This window comes from Eptatretus burgeri, chromosome 7 (assembly GCF_056783735.1).
Source record: "Eptatretus burgeri isolate ZD-2024b chromosome 7, Ebu_testis_v1, whole genome shotgun sequence".
Classification (NCBI taxonomy): Eukaryota; Metazoa; Chordata; class Myxini; order Myxiniformes; family Myxinidae; genus Eptatretus; species Eptatretus burgeri.
Genome location: NC_140967.1, coordinates 3,537,486 through 3,554,948, shown reverse-complemented (window position 1 = coordinate 3,554,948; position 17,463 = coordinate 3,537,486). Strand labels below are relative to the sequence as shown.

Sequence of the window (17,463 nt, the reverse complement as noted above, 5' to 3'; positions counted from 1 at the left end):
GCCTGCATATAATTCCTGATCCAACTGACTATTAGCTGGCAGATTGTTGCATCACAAGGAGGGTTTTGCAACAAGAAGTGTGCTGTCCCAAGATTGGACATCTGCTGGCATTACCATATGTGGGCATTGTAGATCCCACGGAAGGTATATATTTTTGAAGAGAAGGTGAGCTTCTTTTGAATGCATAAATGGAGGCTCATTGGAAACCTAGTACACTGAACAGATCAGGACGGAACAGACAAAAGCAGGATGCAAAACATGCATGCATGCATGGAGAAGGAAACTCCAAGGAAGAAAAACTGGAAATTAGGAGGGATTTGGGTGGGGTTAACGAGGGTTAAAAAGATCATGGTTTTGGATTGGGTTGATCTGAGATGGTAGTGAACAGCTGTCTTGAAGTCCTGGAGGGAAGAATGAGATTGAAGTGGATGGAGAAGTTGATTCCACAGGTGGATTAAAAAGAGGAACAAATGGGTGGAGGTGAGCAGTAATCCTGGATTTCTTTATTCCAGTTGTTTTATCAGAAGAGGGTTGATGGTAGACTGTGTGAGCCCCGCAGAAACCTTGGAGAGACAAAGCACAGAAAGAGCAGAGGGTGCAAGACCAGAAAGGAGGCAGTAGAAGACAATGAGACCACCAACTTGTCTGCAATGGTGAAGTGATAATCCCATAGACTCAGCTTCAGCGTGGGAGATTCTAATTATTTTGAAGACCTAGGTTTCCAGAACTTCTAGCTGAGCAAGATGTGAGGCAAAGGAGCCAGTCCAGAGGGGAGAGCAATAATCCCTCAAGCTGCAGATGAAGGCATTGTAGATGGATATGAGTTCATGAGTGCCAAGGAAGGGTTTTGTAAAGGTTTTTATTACCTGCATTCATCTTCATTCAGCATTTACCTGCATTCAGGTTATCACCTGCATTGAGAGGAAATTCCAATTAATTCCCAAATCAGCTTCAGTTGAACGTCCTGCCTGCACAGCCAGGTCTTGAAAGTCTTGTGCCAAAAACCTTCCCCACTGTTGGAGTAGTAGTCATGGTGGTGGTGGTAGTCTTTCCTGAAACGGAGTTTAGCCAAAATTATTATCCTGCCCGATAGAGAGTTGATTCTGATTGAAATATTACTTGTTAAATAAATCATTGAATACATGCATGGATCCCTATTTTATGAAGAACATAACCATCACTCCATCATGCTCGTTATAAAATGGCTGTTGTGCCCCCCATGGAAGCCTAATATCAATGGATCTGATTTAGACCCTGTTGCTCTCTTTCTGCAAACGTAAGCCCTTTTAAATCAACTAAAATTGCTGCAGAGTAAGAACTTCAAACAAAATTCACAATCAAGAATACCTTGCCCCAAATGATAATGCCACATCTCATCAGGAAGGCTATCCGTTGTGTCAGAGTTTGAATTGTGGATCTGATGTAAACCCAGTGATGAGCCTAGAACAAAGGACGGAGATTGAATTAAGTGTTGTGACATTAGCTGTTATGGTTCACAATGAGCACAAAATGAGTCACTGCTTATGACTAAGAATGGTTTAGCTTTCGGTGGCTCTGAGAAGGATCTCTGAAACGTGTCTGCATCACCGTGTGCTCAAAAAGTTCAAGCTTGTGAGTCTATGGTGATTCACAAAACCCACGTGATTGTGTTGGTGCAATTTATTTTGTATTCACATGTTTACAAGGCATTATGTCACTTGGCTATGATGCTGTGTTATTACTTTCATATTTTTTTCCCCCATTTGAGCATATTTCCTCGCACTTAAGCATGTGCACCTGCAAAGAGATGCTGTGATCAGTGTTGATTAGCTTTAAAATAATCCCAACAAAGATCCTGAGCAAGTGGACTACACATATATTTATCTTAATCAGTCTTCTTTAAAGCTGATGGGATGACTTGCTTCCTTGCTTACTTGTCCTTGTCGTGTCTTTTAATGCATAAGCTCGCAATAAAATCTCACCATTTCTTCCTATTCATCACCAAATACATCCTTGCTCTTAATCATTTTGATTATTTCTTTCACATACACCCCATACAAATGTATTGGTTCTGCTTCGACAGTTATCTTTAAGATAAGCCAATCTATTGCTATTATAAATAGAGTTGGTGAGAGCATGCATTCTTGCTTCACATCGGTCCGTCCTGGAAACTGTCGTGACGGTTTACTGTCACGAATTGCACAGCAATTGAAGTATTCCTAGAATATTTTAATGATTTTGATTATGAAGTATTAATATAAGATTTTAATGATTTTGATTGTGAAGTTTTAATATAAGATTAAGGAGGTGATGTTTCTTTCTTCCACGAGCCTCGACAAGGTATACAAAAAAAAGAAAAAAAAATGTAGTAATGTAAGGTTTTAATCATTTTGATAATGAAGTATTCATGTATAATTTTAATCATTTTTATTATGAAGTATGACTATAAGATTTTAATAATTTGCCAAAAATAAACACAACAATTGAAACAAGTCTGGAGACGGCGATTGTTTACGAGAAAGATACACGGTTCGCCTTTTTTATTTTTTGACCTTCGAGGGGACGACACGGGCAAACTGGCGGGAATCGGGAAAAACGTAAATGATGAAAGTTGTAGTACTCGAAGAGCACTACTTGCACACCAACTTTCATTCGAAACAGTTGAAAACCCTAGGAGCTTGATGCCCAAATTATTGATTTTTTTTTTTGACATTTTCTAAGTTCGTGACCTTGGGACGAAAATGAAAAATCGAGCTCCGTGGGGCTATGCAGGTGCCATTGGGCTAACCAAATACCGAAACCCCTGCCAGATTCGACAAACCCCCTCGGAGAAGATGTAACTTGAAACCGGCTACCCCCTAAAAACACATGTTTTTGGGGCGTGGCTCCGCCCATAATGGGTGCAGCACGCCCATTCTCAGGAAAACACAACTAGATTATGATACAAACCTCCCACCCAAATTTTATCAAGATCGGATCAAAACCCACGGTGCTATGCTCGGGACAGACAGACAGATAGACAGACAGACAGACAGACACACATTACGAATATAGTGGTCACTTACTGACTCGTGAACCAATAGTGGTCACTTGCTCGTGAACCAATAAACATAAAAAAATATATAAATCTGATTTACGATGAAGTCTCCTGCTGCATAAAGCAAATTAAACATTCAAAAGTGATTAAACTTGCCTCCTCACCAGTACCACTCCACTGCTATTTATCTCTTAAATCGTTTTCCTTTGTAATCTGTCAGTCTTTCTTTTACTTTTAAAAATGATGTTTTTCCTTTTTAAATCATTCTGCAGCTCTCTCTGTAAACCAGCAAATACATAGAATTAAAAGAATCACTTTTGTCTATCATTTCACACTTCGGCACCATTCCATTATAAACAGACATGAAAGTTTCATGCTGCGAGATAACCATCACAACTCATCTCAAAAATGCGATAGGTCGAAATTAAACCCCGCAATAACTATATCGGTACATAAGAGGTTGCTGCGATTGGTCAAAACCTGTGATATTCAAACCGACAATGTTTAAAAGTTTATGGTATAACAATTTTTTCCCATTTTACCAAATGTTCAATTGTTTTCTAAAGATTAAAATAGGACCACATGCCCTGAAGCTCACCTGGATCAGGAGTAAGTCACTCAAACCCCCTGCAGACCCCCTTAGACCCTGATATTTTTTTTAATGCCATGAACAAACCTTGGTACATCACGGGTGATGAAGGTTGTGGTCATTTCATTAAAATTGTATGTGGTTTCGGAGAAGAGAGCAAATACGTATTCTTTAAAAAAAGAAATAAATTTGTATACATTGTCGAGGCTCATGTGAGAGCGAGCACTCAACACACACCAAGGGAAGCATGAGACAAGAGGGGCGGGAGGGGGAAGGACAAAGCAGTGGGAAACAGAGACATTAGAAGATCTGTGGAAGGGAGAGGGAAGGGGCGGGGAACATGGGGAATACAAGATGGACATTACAGGGACTTTCAGGAAGTAAAGCAGGGAATTTGAAGGTGGGCTTGGGGTGGATTAACGGGGATAGAAAAGATCGAGGTATTGGATGGCGGAAGATAAGAGTTGGTGGTGAACAGCTGTTTTGAAGGCCTGGAGGGAATAATGGGATTGAACAGAGTGAGGGAGTTTATTCCAAAGGCTGGAAAAAGTGGAATGAAAGAGTGAAGGTGAGCAGTGATTCGTGATTTGGGTAGTTTTACCAGAAGGGGGCTGTTGGTGGACCTTAAGCGCCCTGCGGAAATATGGTGGGGACATATCACAGACAGAGCGGGACGGGGGGGGGGCGAGACCGGAGAGGAGACCATAGAAGACAAAAATGCCACTGACCTGCCTACTGTGAGAGAGTGAGAGGCCCAAAGACTCCGCCTCATCGCGGGAGATGTCAATGATGTGAAATGCCTTGGTTTCCACAGCGTGAAGCTGAGAAAGGTGGGAGGCAGGAGCACCAGCCCAAAGGGGAAAGCATTACTCCATCAGGTTGTGGACAAAAGCTTTGTATGTGGTCAGGACCTCAGGTGGGCTGAGGAAACTTTGCATGATTAAGGATTCCCAGTCGGCGACTGGCTTTGGAGGCCAGATTGGAGATGTGACTTTTCCAGGAAAGATTATGTCAGATAGTGAGACCCAGAAGTTTGAAAGAAAGGACTTCTCCCAGAGGATTATTGAGATGGGGGCGGGGGGGAGTAGGGGGTTCCAATCGGTCCTTTCAGAGAGACATAGTGAGAGTGTGAGATTAGTCCGGATTGAAAGATATGTTCCACGTGTTGGACCATTTCGTGATTTTACCCAGATATGCAGTGAGCGTAGAAGCTGCTGCTTGCCAGTCTGAAGGATGACAGATGGTATGGCAGAGGGTGGAGTGATCAGCAAAGAGATAAAGAGGATTTTCCAGAGAGTCGGAGAGCTCATTCATGAAAACGAGAAAAAGAACAGGGCCCAGAACGCTACCTTGAGGAACTCCAGCCTGCACAGGAAGAGGGGATGAAAGAACCTCATTTGGGGCCACACGTTGACTGTGACAGGAGAGGAAGTCTGCTAGCCATGAGTGGAGATGGCCTTGGATACCATAGGAAGAGAGTTTGGTGAGCAAGGCAGGGTGCCAGACCATGTCAAAAGCACACGATATGTCAAGGGATATGGCTTTGATTTCATGTCCAGCATTGAGGAACTCCATCCATTGTTGGGAGAGCAAAAGCAACATATCCAGGGTAGAGTGACCAGGTCTTAAACCAAATTAATGATCGGAAATCAGTCTATTGGAGACGAGGAAGGATTTATTGTCTGAAGCGATGATGGATTCCATAACCTTGCTTATGATTTGGAGAAGGCTGATTGGTCTGTAGTTGCAAGGATCTGTTTTTGCACCTTTTTTATGCAGGGCAGTGATGTTTGCTGATTTCCAAGCAGATGGCAGATGACCTTGAGCAAAAGAGAGGGTGAATAGAACAGAGAGAGGGTGAGCAAGGGCAGAGGAGCATGTTTTTAGGACATGTGAGCTGATGCCGTCTGGACTGGTTGCAGAATCGGAGTCGAGGTTTGACAGCAAACTCTCCATTTTGTCAGAAGAAAAGGACACAGAGTTCAGGAACAACTGGGTAAGGTGGGGACAGAAAGCGATGTGTTTGAGACACAATATTTAGATGCAAACACCGAGTTTAGTCATTCAGTCTTTTCACGTGCGGTATCAGCAGTGCGGCCATTTGAGGTAAGGGAGGGGATGGATGGGGAACATCCACCAGAAACAGATTTGATTAAACGCCACCAGGATTTGGAGTGAGGGAGAGTGGTTTGAGAGTTCAGACTTGATCTTTAGAAAGATGTTGTTTTCTGGCTCTCCTGAGGGCAGATACACACTTGTTCCGAGCTTTATGGAAGGAACTGAGATTACAATCAGTTGAGTTTGCTTTCCATGAGGCAAAGGCAAGTTGTTTCAGGACAACTGCCTCGCCACAAGCTTCAGTGAACCAAGGGCGGGAGGAAGGGTAGGACAATGGAAGACGAGAGGGGATAAATCTGTGCATGAGGGAGAGCAAGTTTCTTTGAAAGAATTCCCAGGATGAGTTGATGTTGGAGAAAGTTGTGATAGGAGACCAGTCTGTAAGTTTGATGGCTGTTTGAACAGTTTCTCTTCTTAAAAAGATCTTTAAAAATGATTCGAGTGAGGTGATTTTTGAATATGATGTGTAAAATGATCTATGTGCGACCTTTCATTTGGAGGACTTTGAGGATTTCCACCCATTAAAAAATAGGAGTTTGGGTGGGGTAATAGATGACTGATTTTCAATACCTCCTTGTTCGATTACTTAAGTCTTATAATACCTCATGGAGGACACTTTCCTGAGTATGAAACAGTTGAGAGAGTTTATGTTGAAATTCGAGGTAAAGCTGCGTCATGCTTGGACTCGTATGCAAAGTAAAATGACTACGAGAACAAAAACGAGTCTGTTGGGGAAGAGATCGGACTTGATATCTACACCGGTTATAGATCTCATGACTACTAATGTATTGGAATAAGACTCACTGATTTATAAATAAGTTGGTTTGTTTTTGCTCAGGAAATGTTGGTTACCTTCCATGCAGAAGGAAGGCATCCTAGGGTGTAAAACCTACTGAAGAAGATGGACAGAGATGTTAGTTCTGTGGAGCATTTCAGAGGAAGGTGATGTCAAGGCTGTCCAAGAACTCAGTTTTATCAGGAGTAACTATTAACTTGTCCACATGGCAAGAGGAAAAGAGGGGCTAAGTTGGGACGGGGGGGGGGGTGATGGGATGGCGATTCTTGTTTTAAAGGAAAATGGAAAATAGTGTTTATAGAAACTCATCCATTATCTACTGCAATGGCATCTGGAGAGAGAGAGAGAGAGAGAGAGAGAGAGAGAGAGAGAGAGAGAGAGAGAGAGAGAGAGAGAGAGAGAGAGAGAGAGAGAGAGAGAGAGAGAGAGAGAGAGAGAGAGAGAGAGAGAGAGAGAGAGAGAGAGAGAGAGAGAGAGAGAGAGAGAGAGAGAGAGAGAGAGAGAGAGAGAGAGAGAGAGAGAGAGAGAGAGAGAGAGAGACAGCAGAGAGAGAGAGAGACAGCAGAGAGAGAGAGAGAGAGAGACAGCAGAGAGAGAGAGACACAGCAGAGAGAGAGAGACACAGCAGAGAGAGAGAGAGACAGCAGAGAGAGAGAGACACAGCAGAGAGAGAGAGACACAGCAGAGAGAGAGAGAGAGAGACAGCAGAGAGAGAGAGAGACAGCAGAGAGAGAGAGAGAGACAGCAGAGAGAGAGAGCAGAGAGATAGAGCACATATCAGTGACAGAGTTGACCAGGTTCTAGCATATCTTGAATGTGAGAGATAGGTGAGAGGGAGCTCGGCTTGTTTTATTGGAGGAATATCTCCTTATTTTATCCGTTCTGTGACTGTGACGTCATCTCGGTAAATATACCATTAACTCGATTTGTCCATAGTTGTTAACTCTATAAGCACACATTGGTGATGTGTGGAAGCCATCGATTTCCAAGGATCTTGATATTTGCTGTTTGTCAATGAACTGATTTACTTTTGCCTTTTTCACTCTTGAATTATTTAAAACATTAAGAAAAACATTTAAATATTTTCATACTATCAGAAGTTTGTTCGTGTCACTAAAGGGTTATAAACGCGTTTGTCATTATGAATAATGTGTTGGTAAAAGCAATGAATTGAATAAGCAATTTGAATATTTCCCTTCACGTTTGAACGCAATGAACAGATGTGATCAAGTCATTATTTTTGGTTGGAAAATGTCATCAAGGTATTATCATTTCATTTTACTTTTAATTACACTCCGTAGATGAGTCTTTTCATGTCTTTTGGATGTTGGACATGATGTTTTACTGTTCGTAAAAAGTAATTGCCCATTCAGTTGTGTCATTCAATTGTGACTTTGAGAGCTTTAATCAGACAGAACAGATTATTGTTGTTGGTATTACTTGTACAGGCCATGTTTCAGGCTCTGCTATAGACCATTGATCTATTGTGGGTGACAGATCCCAGATTTGGGCGTTGACTTTGAGAATTATTTCAGGAATAAATTTGGAGTTTGTCCGTGGTGTCGGCGACGATCACCTACTCTTTAATAGTAAATGACACTTTAGGATATTTAATGTCCACCAGCACTCAATGCTGGCACACCCCAAGGTAAAGTCTGTTTGATGAGGGATGACACTTGTATTGATGCATCCAATGCCCTGCCTGTGTTGCACCAATGAGCCCGCCGTTTATAATCGGATCAATAATCGAACCCAGACTATACAGCTCAGAGTTTGAGATTCGAACCCTCTGCACCATCCTGTTGGACAAGAATGCATTGTTGCTTTTAACAAAGAGAAGTCTGCGAGAGAATGTAGATCTTGCTTATTGGTGGCATCACGTGATTTCTTTTTTTTTTGCTTGTTTAAAATTTGTGGAACTTCCACCCAAACGAAGAAAAAAGTTTTTCCCCCAACTTAACACCAAACAGAGACATTGTTTATTATTCATTTTACTCTGCTTGTGCACATTGTTCTCCAAACTGAAGCTTACACCACTAATTTACCTATTAAAAAAATAATAAATATAATTTTTACAGGTGTCTTTTAAATAGTCGAATGAAGAAGTCTTAAAGATTTGTCTCATGTTGCAGATGTAATATGAGGGTCCCTCCTCCCCCTTAATGTAATGAAATGATATCAAGCATTTCAACTGAGAAGATAAACATAAAGAAAGTGAACATTCAGTAATGCTCATGACCAAATAAATTATCGGTCAGGTCTCCCTTCTTCCACATCCTTTAATTCATCCGCATCAGCAAATGGATGATTTTATTAACCTGTGCCATCTTAGAAGATGGATGGAGGTTACTGTTTTCACCCCTTTGTTTGTTTGTTTGTTTGTTTGTTTGTGAACAGTATTACGGAAAAACTCCTCGACGGATTTCGACGAAACTTGGTGGGGGGGGGGGTTGGGTATGGTCCAAGGATTATGCCATTAAATTTTGGACTTGGACCCAAAAACTTGGACCCCCCCCACCCAAAAAAAAGAAATTGTTCGAGAAATGTTTTTTTTTTGCATTTCTACATGTTTTAAGTGATTTCCAACCCCGCCAAAATTTTTTTTTACCCCCCCCCCCAAAAAAATAGAGAATTTTTTTGCATTTCTGCATGTTTTAAGTGATTTCCAACCCCCCCAAAATTGTTAGAGAATTATTTTTTTTTGCATTTCTACATGTTTTAAGTGAGTTGCAACCCCCCCACCCCAAAAAATTGTTCTCCCCCCAAAGAAAATAGAGAATTTTTTTTAGCATTTCTACATATTTTAGGTGATTTCCAACCCACCCCCCCCAAAAAAAAATTGAGAGAAATTTTTTTTTGCATTTCTACATGTATTAAGTGATTTCCAACCCCCCCCAAAAAAAAATTGTTGGAGAAAAAAAATTTTTTTACAACTTTTTTTTCAACAAAATTTCGATTTTTTTTTTTATTATTTTTTATTTTTTGCATTTTTACATGTTTTAAGTGATTTCCAACCCCCCCCCCCCCGCCAAAAAAATGTTGGAGAAAACTATAACTCAATCAGCACTGTTGACATATTTAATGAATAAGATATAAGGTTCACTTGAGTGACCCAGCAGTATTGGCGGCGGAGGTTTTGCACCCTCCCGAGTGCTCCCCCTCTAGTTCCAGCTGTGAGCACATTTTGAATAATAATTTCAGCCACTCATCATTGCTTCACTCAATCATTGGTCATCGTCTCTTTATTGCAAATACAGTACATTGGGTATGAGGAGGAAGTGGCAATTTGGGAAACACAATTTGAGAAACTTTTCAGAATACATAAATACCTTGATTGCTACAGGTACAAAAACGAGAAGGCTGGGGTTATGGAAGTGTTGGAGGAGTGGGAAGACAACCCACGGAAAGGAGGTTGAAATGGTTAGAGAATGTAACGAACATTTTTTTCGACAAACCACAGGAAGTAGAAAAAAATAAAATCCATCATCTTTGTGTATGTTACAAATATCCTCTTGACTACTTGGTATACCTCTCACATCTTCCTCAATTCCGTTTTTTCGAAACGATTAACGGGGCTAAAGAAGCAAAGAGCAATTGCCTCGTAACTTGCGTTCACGTTGTCTTCACGTCAGCACCCTGTAACGCACACTGCTTTGTATATTCCAGGACAATTTTTTTAATTTTTTTTTTTTAATGGTGAGTTCACCTATCGCAAGGCCTTTTTAAGGCCATTATGTAGAGAGAATTAATTTTCTCAACCGTACGTACGTTTTGAGAGGCATACCAACTGCCACTTTCTTTCCCACAGTGGTTGCCATGCCTCTCCCATCATTTGGTTGAGAAAATGAATTGCCCTTGTTTTACACTGACAAAGACAAACTTGAGTCATCATCAAGAGTAAATCCGTCGTCTTTCTGTTATATTTACCTCCACCACCGAAGGTGAAGGAGGTGATGTTTTCACCCCTTTCTGTCTGTTTGTTTGTCTGCAGGATATCTCAAAATATTGTCGACGGATCCGGATGAAATTTTGTAGACCGGTTCAATGTGTGTCAAGGACGAACTGATTCGATTTTGGTGAACATTGGGATCTGGATCCGACTACTAGAATTTTTTAAGTGATTCTTCAGCATTGAGAGACTGGGCCAAAAACGACATATAGCACGATATCTCAAAAAGTTGTGGACGGATTCGGACGAAACTTGGTGGACATGTTGGGTAAGTAACAAGGAAGAATTGATCAATTTTGGTGAAGCTCCGAATCCGTTTCTGGATACGAGAATTATTTCATCTGGATACGAGAATATTTTAAAAGTGATTTTTCACCATTTCGAGAAAGGGCTAAAACGATATAGTACTGTATAGCATGATATTTCAAAAATGTATTGGGCCCAATATGTTCTCGTGGATCAGGCATTACGTGGTGGACGTATACGCTCAACCGAGTGCCCTTTTAGTTTCATCCTTGTGTTTCTGTTTGTGTTTACATCCAATTTTCCATGATAAACCGAATCTTTTTGTGTTATATTGTCAAATTCATGTCCGTGTGGCAAAGGTCGAGTCACCCTCGGCCTCAACTATCTGGCGTGCAAATTCTGTCTTTGCACTGATGCCGCGTTCCTCATCCGGCTTCTTTTCTCCCAAGTGTTGTCCTTTCAGATTCCTCAAATTTACACTGTTCCCCCTCCTCGCTTCAAAAGATATAAAAACAAACAAAAAAAAAACTTGTTTTTTCCACTCCAAACAAAGCACAAACTCAATATTCCTGTTGCCTACTTTCTGTACTTCATTCTGTGTCACTTCCTTTTCTCAATATCTCCAAACTGAATCGTAGTAGTAGGCCTCCGTCGGTCGATGTCGACCATGGATGATGATGCGCCCTAGTTGTCGTTTGAGGCCGTGGTGACGTCATGGCTGGAAACAGCGTCGGCCATGGCTGATCAGTCCGATTTGGGAGTGGCAGTCTCTGCCGCATTGGGTGCAGGTGTGAGTGGTCGCAGGGTTGTCTCCACAGGAGCGCGCCTTCCGTCTGGCTCTCTTTTCTTCAGCCAGGTTCTGGATCTTTTCCTCTCCTGCCTTGAGTTGTCTTTGGAGCACGCTGCACCATCTGCTGCGGTCAGCTGCTATGTCCTCCCAGCTCTCAGTGTTGATTTTCAGAGCTTTCATGTCACGCTTGCAGACATCCTTGTAGCGCAGCTGGGGACGGCCGACGGATCTCTTGCCAGAGGCTAGCTTGCCATAAAGGATATCCTTCGGTATGCAGCCGTCCTCCATCTGGACATTTGGCCAAGCCAGCGCAACCTGCATTGTTTGAGGAGCGTGTGCATGGTAGGAAGGCCAGCGCATGTGAATACCTGGGAATTTGGCACTTTGTCACTCCATTTGATGCCAAGGATGCGGTGAAGACAGCACAAGTGGAAGCTGTTCAGCTTCCGCTCTTGTTTGGCATATGTTGTCCAGGTCTCACTGCCATACTGGAGCATGCTGATGATGCAGGCGTTGTACACTGCCATCTTAGTTGGGACTGTGAGCTTTGGATTTTCCCAGACACGTGTTGTTGTGGCCTTCCCAATACGTTGGTTAATCTCGACATCGAGGAACAGGTTGTCACTGATGGTCGACCCTAGTTCCTAGTTCTCGTATCCAGAAACCCTAGACCCTAGTTCTCGTATCCAGAAACCCTAGACCCTAGTAAGGTGAACTGGTGGACAACGTCTAGTTCATAGCTGTCAAAGGTGATAACAGGGGGAGTATCCACATTTTGGCCCAGCAAGTTGATCTTTTTCAGGCTGATGGTGAGACCGAAATATTTGCAGGCTTGAGAGAATCTATCCATGAGACACTGGAGTTGATGTTCAGAATGTGAGGTGACTGCAGCATCATCAGCGAAGAGCATGTCTCTGATAAGGGCCTCACGTACCTTGGTCTTTGCTCTCAGTCTTGCGGAATTGAACAGTCATCCATCTGATATAGTGTGTAGGTACACTCCTTTGGTTGAGGTCCCAAATGCATGCTTCAAGAGCAGAGAGAAAAAGATGCCAAAGAGGGTGGGCATCAGGACACAGCCTTGTTTCACACCACTTGATGTCAAAAGGCTCTGACATGCTGCCCTCATACTGGATGTTTGCCTTCATGTCATCGTGGAATAATCTGATCATGCTATGTAGTTTTGGGGGGCATCCGATTTTCAAAAGGATGTTAAAAAGCCCATCCCTGCTTACCAGGTCAAACGCTTTAGTGAGGTCAATGAAGGCAACATATCGGGGCTTCTGCTGTTCACAGCACTTCTCCTGTAGTTGACGGAGGGAGAAGATCATGTCCACTGTTGAGCGTTCTGCTCGGAAGCCGCACTGGGACTCAGGGTAGACCCACTCAGCTAGCTTCTGAAGGCGCACAAGCACGACTCGGGCATAGAGTTTGCCTACAATGCTCAGGAGGGAAATGCCCCTATCGTTGTTGCAGTCACTTCTGTCACCCTTGTTCTTATACAGGGTGACAATCTTGGCATCTCTCATGTCTTGCGGTATGGCTCCTTCTCTCCAGCACTGGCGAAGGACATCATACAGTGGCTGCAAGAGGGTGTTTTTGCAGCTCTTGATCAGATCCGGCGGGATGCCATCATTGCCAGGTGCTTTGCCACAGGCCATGCTATCAATAGCCTTATGGAGTTCCTCCAGTGATGGTTCGGCATCTAGCTCCTCCATGATTGGCAGAGGTTCGGTAGCGTCAAGGGCTGAAGTGACAACGACGTTCTCTCTGGAATATAGCTCTGAGTAGTACTCTACCCATCTCTCCGCCTGCTTGCCTTTGTCGGTGATTACTTCCCTGCTGGACGATTTGAGGGGGGCTGTTTTGCTCTGAGTTGGACCTAGAGCTTTCTTGATCCCCTCATACATCCCTCTGATGTTGCCTGTTACAGCTGTAGTCTGGCTGTTTGTCGCTGAGCTGCTACCAGTATTCATTGGCAGATCTTCTCGCTGTCTGCTGCACTTTGCTCCTGGTGGCTCTGAGTGCTTGGAAGGACTTCTCACTTGGTGAGCGCTTGTATTCAGAAAGTGCAGCATGCTTCGCTTCGATGACAGGAGTCATCTCACTGGACTTGGCTTCAAACCAGTCACAGTTCTTAAAGGTCTTCCTCCCAAAGATTGCGAAGGCTGTTTTTCTGATTGTCTCCCAGAGGTGGTCCCATTTCTCAGAGGCAGAGTTGTATGGTTGGTCTACAGACAGGGCATCTTCAAGGGACTTGGCAAACTCCTCAACTTTTTCTCGATACTGCATCTTGGTGGTATCGATGCATGGCTTCCCCACTTGTTTTGTGCGATGGATCTTCTTTGGGTGTAGCCTGATCTTGCTGCACACTAGTGAATGGTTGGTGTCACAATCTGCACTATGGTATGTGTGAGTGAGGAGCACAAACTTGAGGCTTGTACGTCTGACAATGACTATCTCCAGCTGGTGCCAATGCTTTGAGCATGGATGTCTCCATGACACTTTGTGTTGCGGCTTCATCTGGAAGTAAGAGTTGGTCACGCAGAGGCCGTGATAGGAGCAAAGCTCTAACAGGCGCTGCCCATTCTCATTGATCTTGCCAACTCCAAAGTGTCCCAGGCAAGAAGGCCAAGAGTTATGGTCGGCACCCACTCTGGCGTTGAAATCACCAAGGAGGACGAGGTGTTTATTACTGGGAATATTCTTGATGATGTCACTCTGGTTGGTGTAGAACTCGTCCTTTCCCTCAGGTGTGGATGTCAGAGTAGGAGCATAGGCAGTGACAAGGGTGACTGGGCCGTCAAAGGTTTGGAGTCGGAGAGTTAGGAGGCGTTTGGACCCCTTGTCACCTGGTTCAACCATTTTCAGCAAGGAGTTCCTGACTGCAAATCCTACTCCATGTTCTCTGCGCTCCTCTGCACTCTTTCCTTGCCAGAAGAAGGTGTAATCTTTCTCCTTGAGTGTGCTTGATCCAGCTGGACGTGTTTCTTGCAGAGCAGCAATGTCCACCTGCAATCTCTGTAGCTCGTCATTGGTGATGGCTGTCTTTCTCGCATCACTGATATCTTGAAGGTCCACAGCGAGTCCTGGTGTCATTGTTCGGACGTTCCAACATCCGAGTTTGAGAACTGGTCTCATGCGTTTATTTGATTTATTTACTTTTTTGCCTGGTCCGATAGTTACAGTCTGCTTTCGGTGTTATCCTAATCCCCATGCACCCAATGAGGAAGACAGACTGTGGCGGGACAACGCCTAACTGGCTGGGGGCTGCCCAGCTTAAGGCGGGCGGTCGCTGTCCAGTGAGATCCGAAAATCTCTCCCACCGTCAGAAGCAACCCCTGGCGCCACACTCTACACCAATCGAGCACTATGGCTTATCACCGGTAAACTGCTGCTTCCCGTGTTGTTTCGATGCTGTGAGGCGAAGCTGGAGTTTCCTCTCCAGGGCGCAAGCAAGCCAGGGCAAGATAATATGGAGAACCAACTGTTGCCCAAGTAGTAGGCCCCCCTCACCACACTGAAGATGGATCCAAAGGAACAGCAAATGCCGCTACAGTTTGGCACCAACAGTGTCGCAGGAGTTACCGGAACATTGCTGAAAACAGCGGTGGACCGCCTTAGGGACTCCAGCTCCATTTGCTAGATGGCCGTTGGCTCACAGAGGAGCTCATCCACCCTTTGACAGGTCTTGTTTTTAATCCTGCTGGGTGTCTAGCTACCCACCCTCACTGGACAAGTCCAGTGGGGGAGCCGGTTTAGTCGCCGGACCACTCGACCATGATACAGGTAGTACTGGCTTACATGGTACCAGTAGCAGGCAAAGCCTGACCTGACAAACAAACTGAATATTTCATGAATAAAACATTTAATCCTTTAAAAGCTTTTAAATACGTTTTAAAATGCTTCACCTTACTTATTTATCCATCAGGAACATCAGGATCATTCTTCCAAAACCTGTCTCATAAACACTTGGTCCATCAACCCTCTTCCCGTACCGACACCACCACTTTCCTCCATGCCTTCAACAATCATTATCTCCACCCCTCCCATGATGTCTGTCTTTGAATATCCAAATTTTGACTCTTGACAAGTCCAGTTTGCAGAGGTTGTCTGCTCATGACAATCAATTCCCCTTCATGACCTTCAATGGTGTCAAATCTCTCCAAGTTAGTACCCTCCCACAAATCTCCTACATGTCTGTATCCTTCCAACCCTACCCTATCTATGTGTCCCCCTCTGGAGCATCCCTCCATTTAATGTCCCCTGTTCCTCCCCCCCCCCCAGCTTCACCCTTGCACCACACCCTCACAGCTCTCCTCCCCCTCCCCCCACACACACACATTCCCCATACCTCACCACTCTCCTAGCTCCTTCTCACATTGCTGCACCAAGCCATGTACTGATCATGCACCTTCCAACACCGAGGCTATGACTTCCTCTCCGCTCTCACCTCTTGTTTATCTGTGTGTTGCAACGTCCTTCTAACAGTGATGACTCCATCAGCATCTCTGTCTCTCAGACAACATGGACCAATTTTTAATCACTCATCCCAACTTTTTCTCACATGTGGTGGTTTCAATTGTCACCACGCAACTTGGCTGGGTGTGAGCACCTCTCTCACCAGTCATGGCATTTCAGCAAAGGACTTCTGTGACTCCATGGAACTGACTCAAGCTGTGAACTTTCCAACCCGGATTTCTCCCAATGGCAAATCCTTCCTTCTGGAGTTGGTGATGACTAATTTTCCTGAAAATGTCTCAAGTTCTTGTTCTGCTCCAATTCGTTCATCTGATCATGTGCTTGTGAGAGTCAACATCTTTCTGGCTATTAGCAGAGAGCTGTCTCAACACAGGCGAGTCCGGCAGATTAGCAGGGACTGCAAGCAGCCATCTCACATCAGGACTCGTCTCCTATCCGACATCGCCTGCCCCTGATATTAACTCAGTCTGGGAATTCTTCCACAGAAACCTGCTCTTTCTCAGGCACAGATCCATCCCATGTCATCGACAGTTATCCTCTCCTTATTCCATCCCATATATACTGAATCCAGTGGTGAGGCAGTTGCTTTGAAACAACTTCCATTCCATGCCTGAAAGGCAACTCAGACCGGATGCAATCTCAGATCATTCCACAAAGCCCGACACAAGTGTGTCCACACTCAGGAGCCATAAAACAACATCTGTCCAACCTCAAAGTTGAACTTTTAAACTCGTCTCCCTACTATAAAACCTGGTGGCACCTTAAGTCTGACTGGAGTAAGCTATCCCTTCATTCCTTCCCTCACGTCAAATGACACCCCAGACAACTCCTCTCTTAATAAGTCCAAATGCTTCAATTCCTTGTTTGCTTCCAAATCTTGTATCCACAACCCCTCACTCTCTTTGCCCACTCTACCCAGTCGCACCAATTGCTCCTGGACTCTGCGTCTTTTTCACCAGAGAACGCGGATAAATTTCTGGCAACCCTCGACGGATTCTGCAGTGGAGCTGAACAGCATCAGCTCACGTGTCCCAAAAACCTGTTCTGTTGCTCTTACACATCCTCTCTCTGCCATTTTTACCCTATCATTGGGCTTAGAGGATGGCTTAGAGGTACACACACTCACCTCTGAGCTGTCTCACCGAGGCTAGTAGCATCCTGACCCAGCTATAAACTGTCATTCTAGTGTTTCATCGATGTGTGTCATCCCTTGGACGATAAATGGGTGTCCTATCTGCTGCATTCATTGGTGGACATTAAATATCCCATGGTGTCCTTCGCGAAGAGTAAGCGAGCTATCGCCGGCACCATGGCCAAATTCCAAATTCCTGCCCTAATCAGCAGAGGGCATCTCATCAGTGGTACAGCCACGCCCTCAGCCAATAATGCTAACCCACAGCTTTGCGCTGCATACAGACGAAGAAGAACCCTATCATTTGTCCTGGGTCATCTTCTCTCTGCTTGGAAGCCAGCTAAA

The 17,463-nt window shown here is 44.1% G+C and overlaps 1 protein-coding gene across 4 annotated transcripts in view; it reads left to right on the top strand.

Annotated features, from left to right (window-relative positions):
• Positions 1 to 17,463, top strand: part of LOC147022565 (leukocyte tyrosine kinase receptor-like) — a 475,774-nt gene that overhangs the window by 251,052 nt on the left and 207,259 nt on the right. The gene's annotated exons all lie outside the window — the stretch shown is intronic.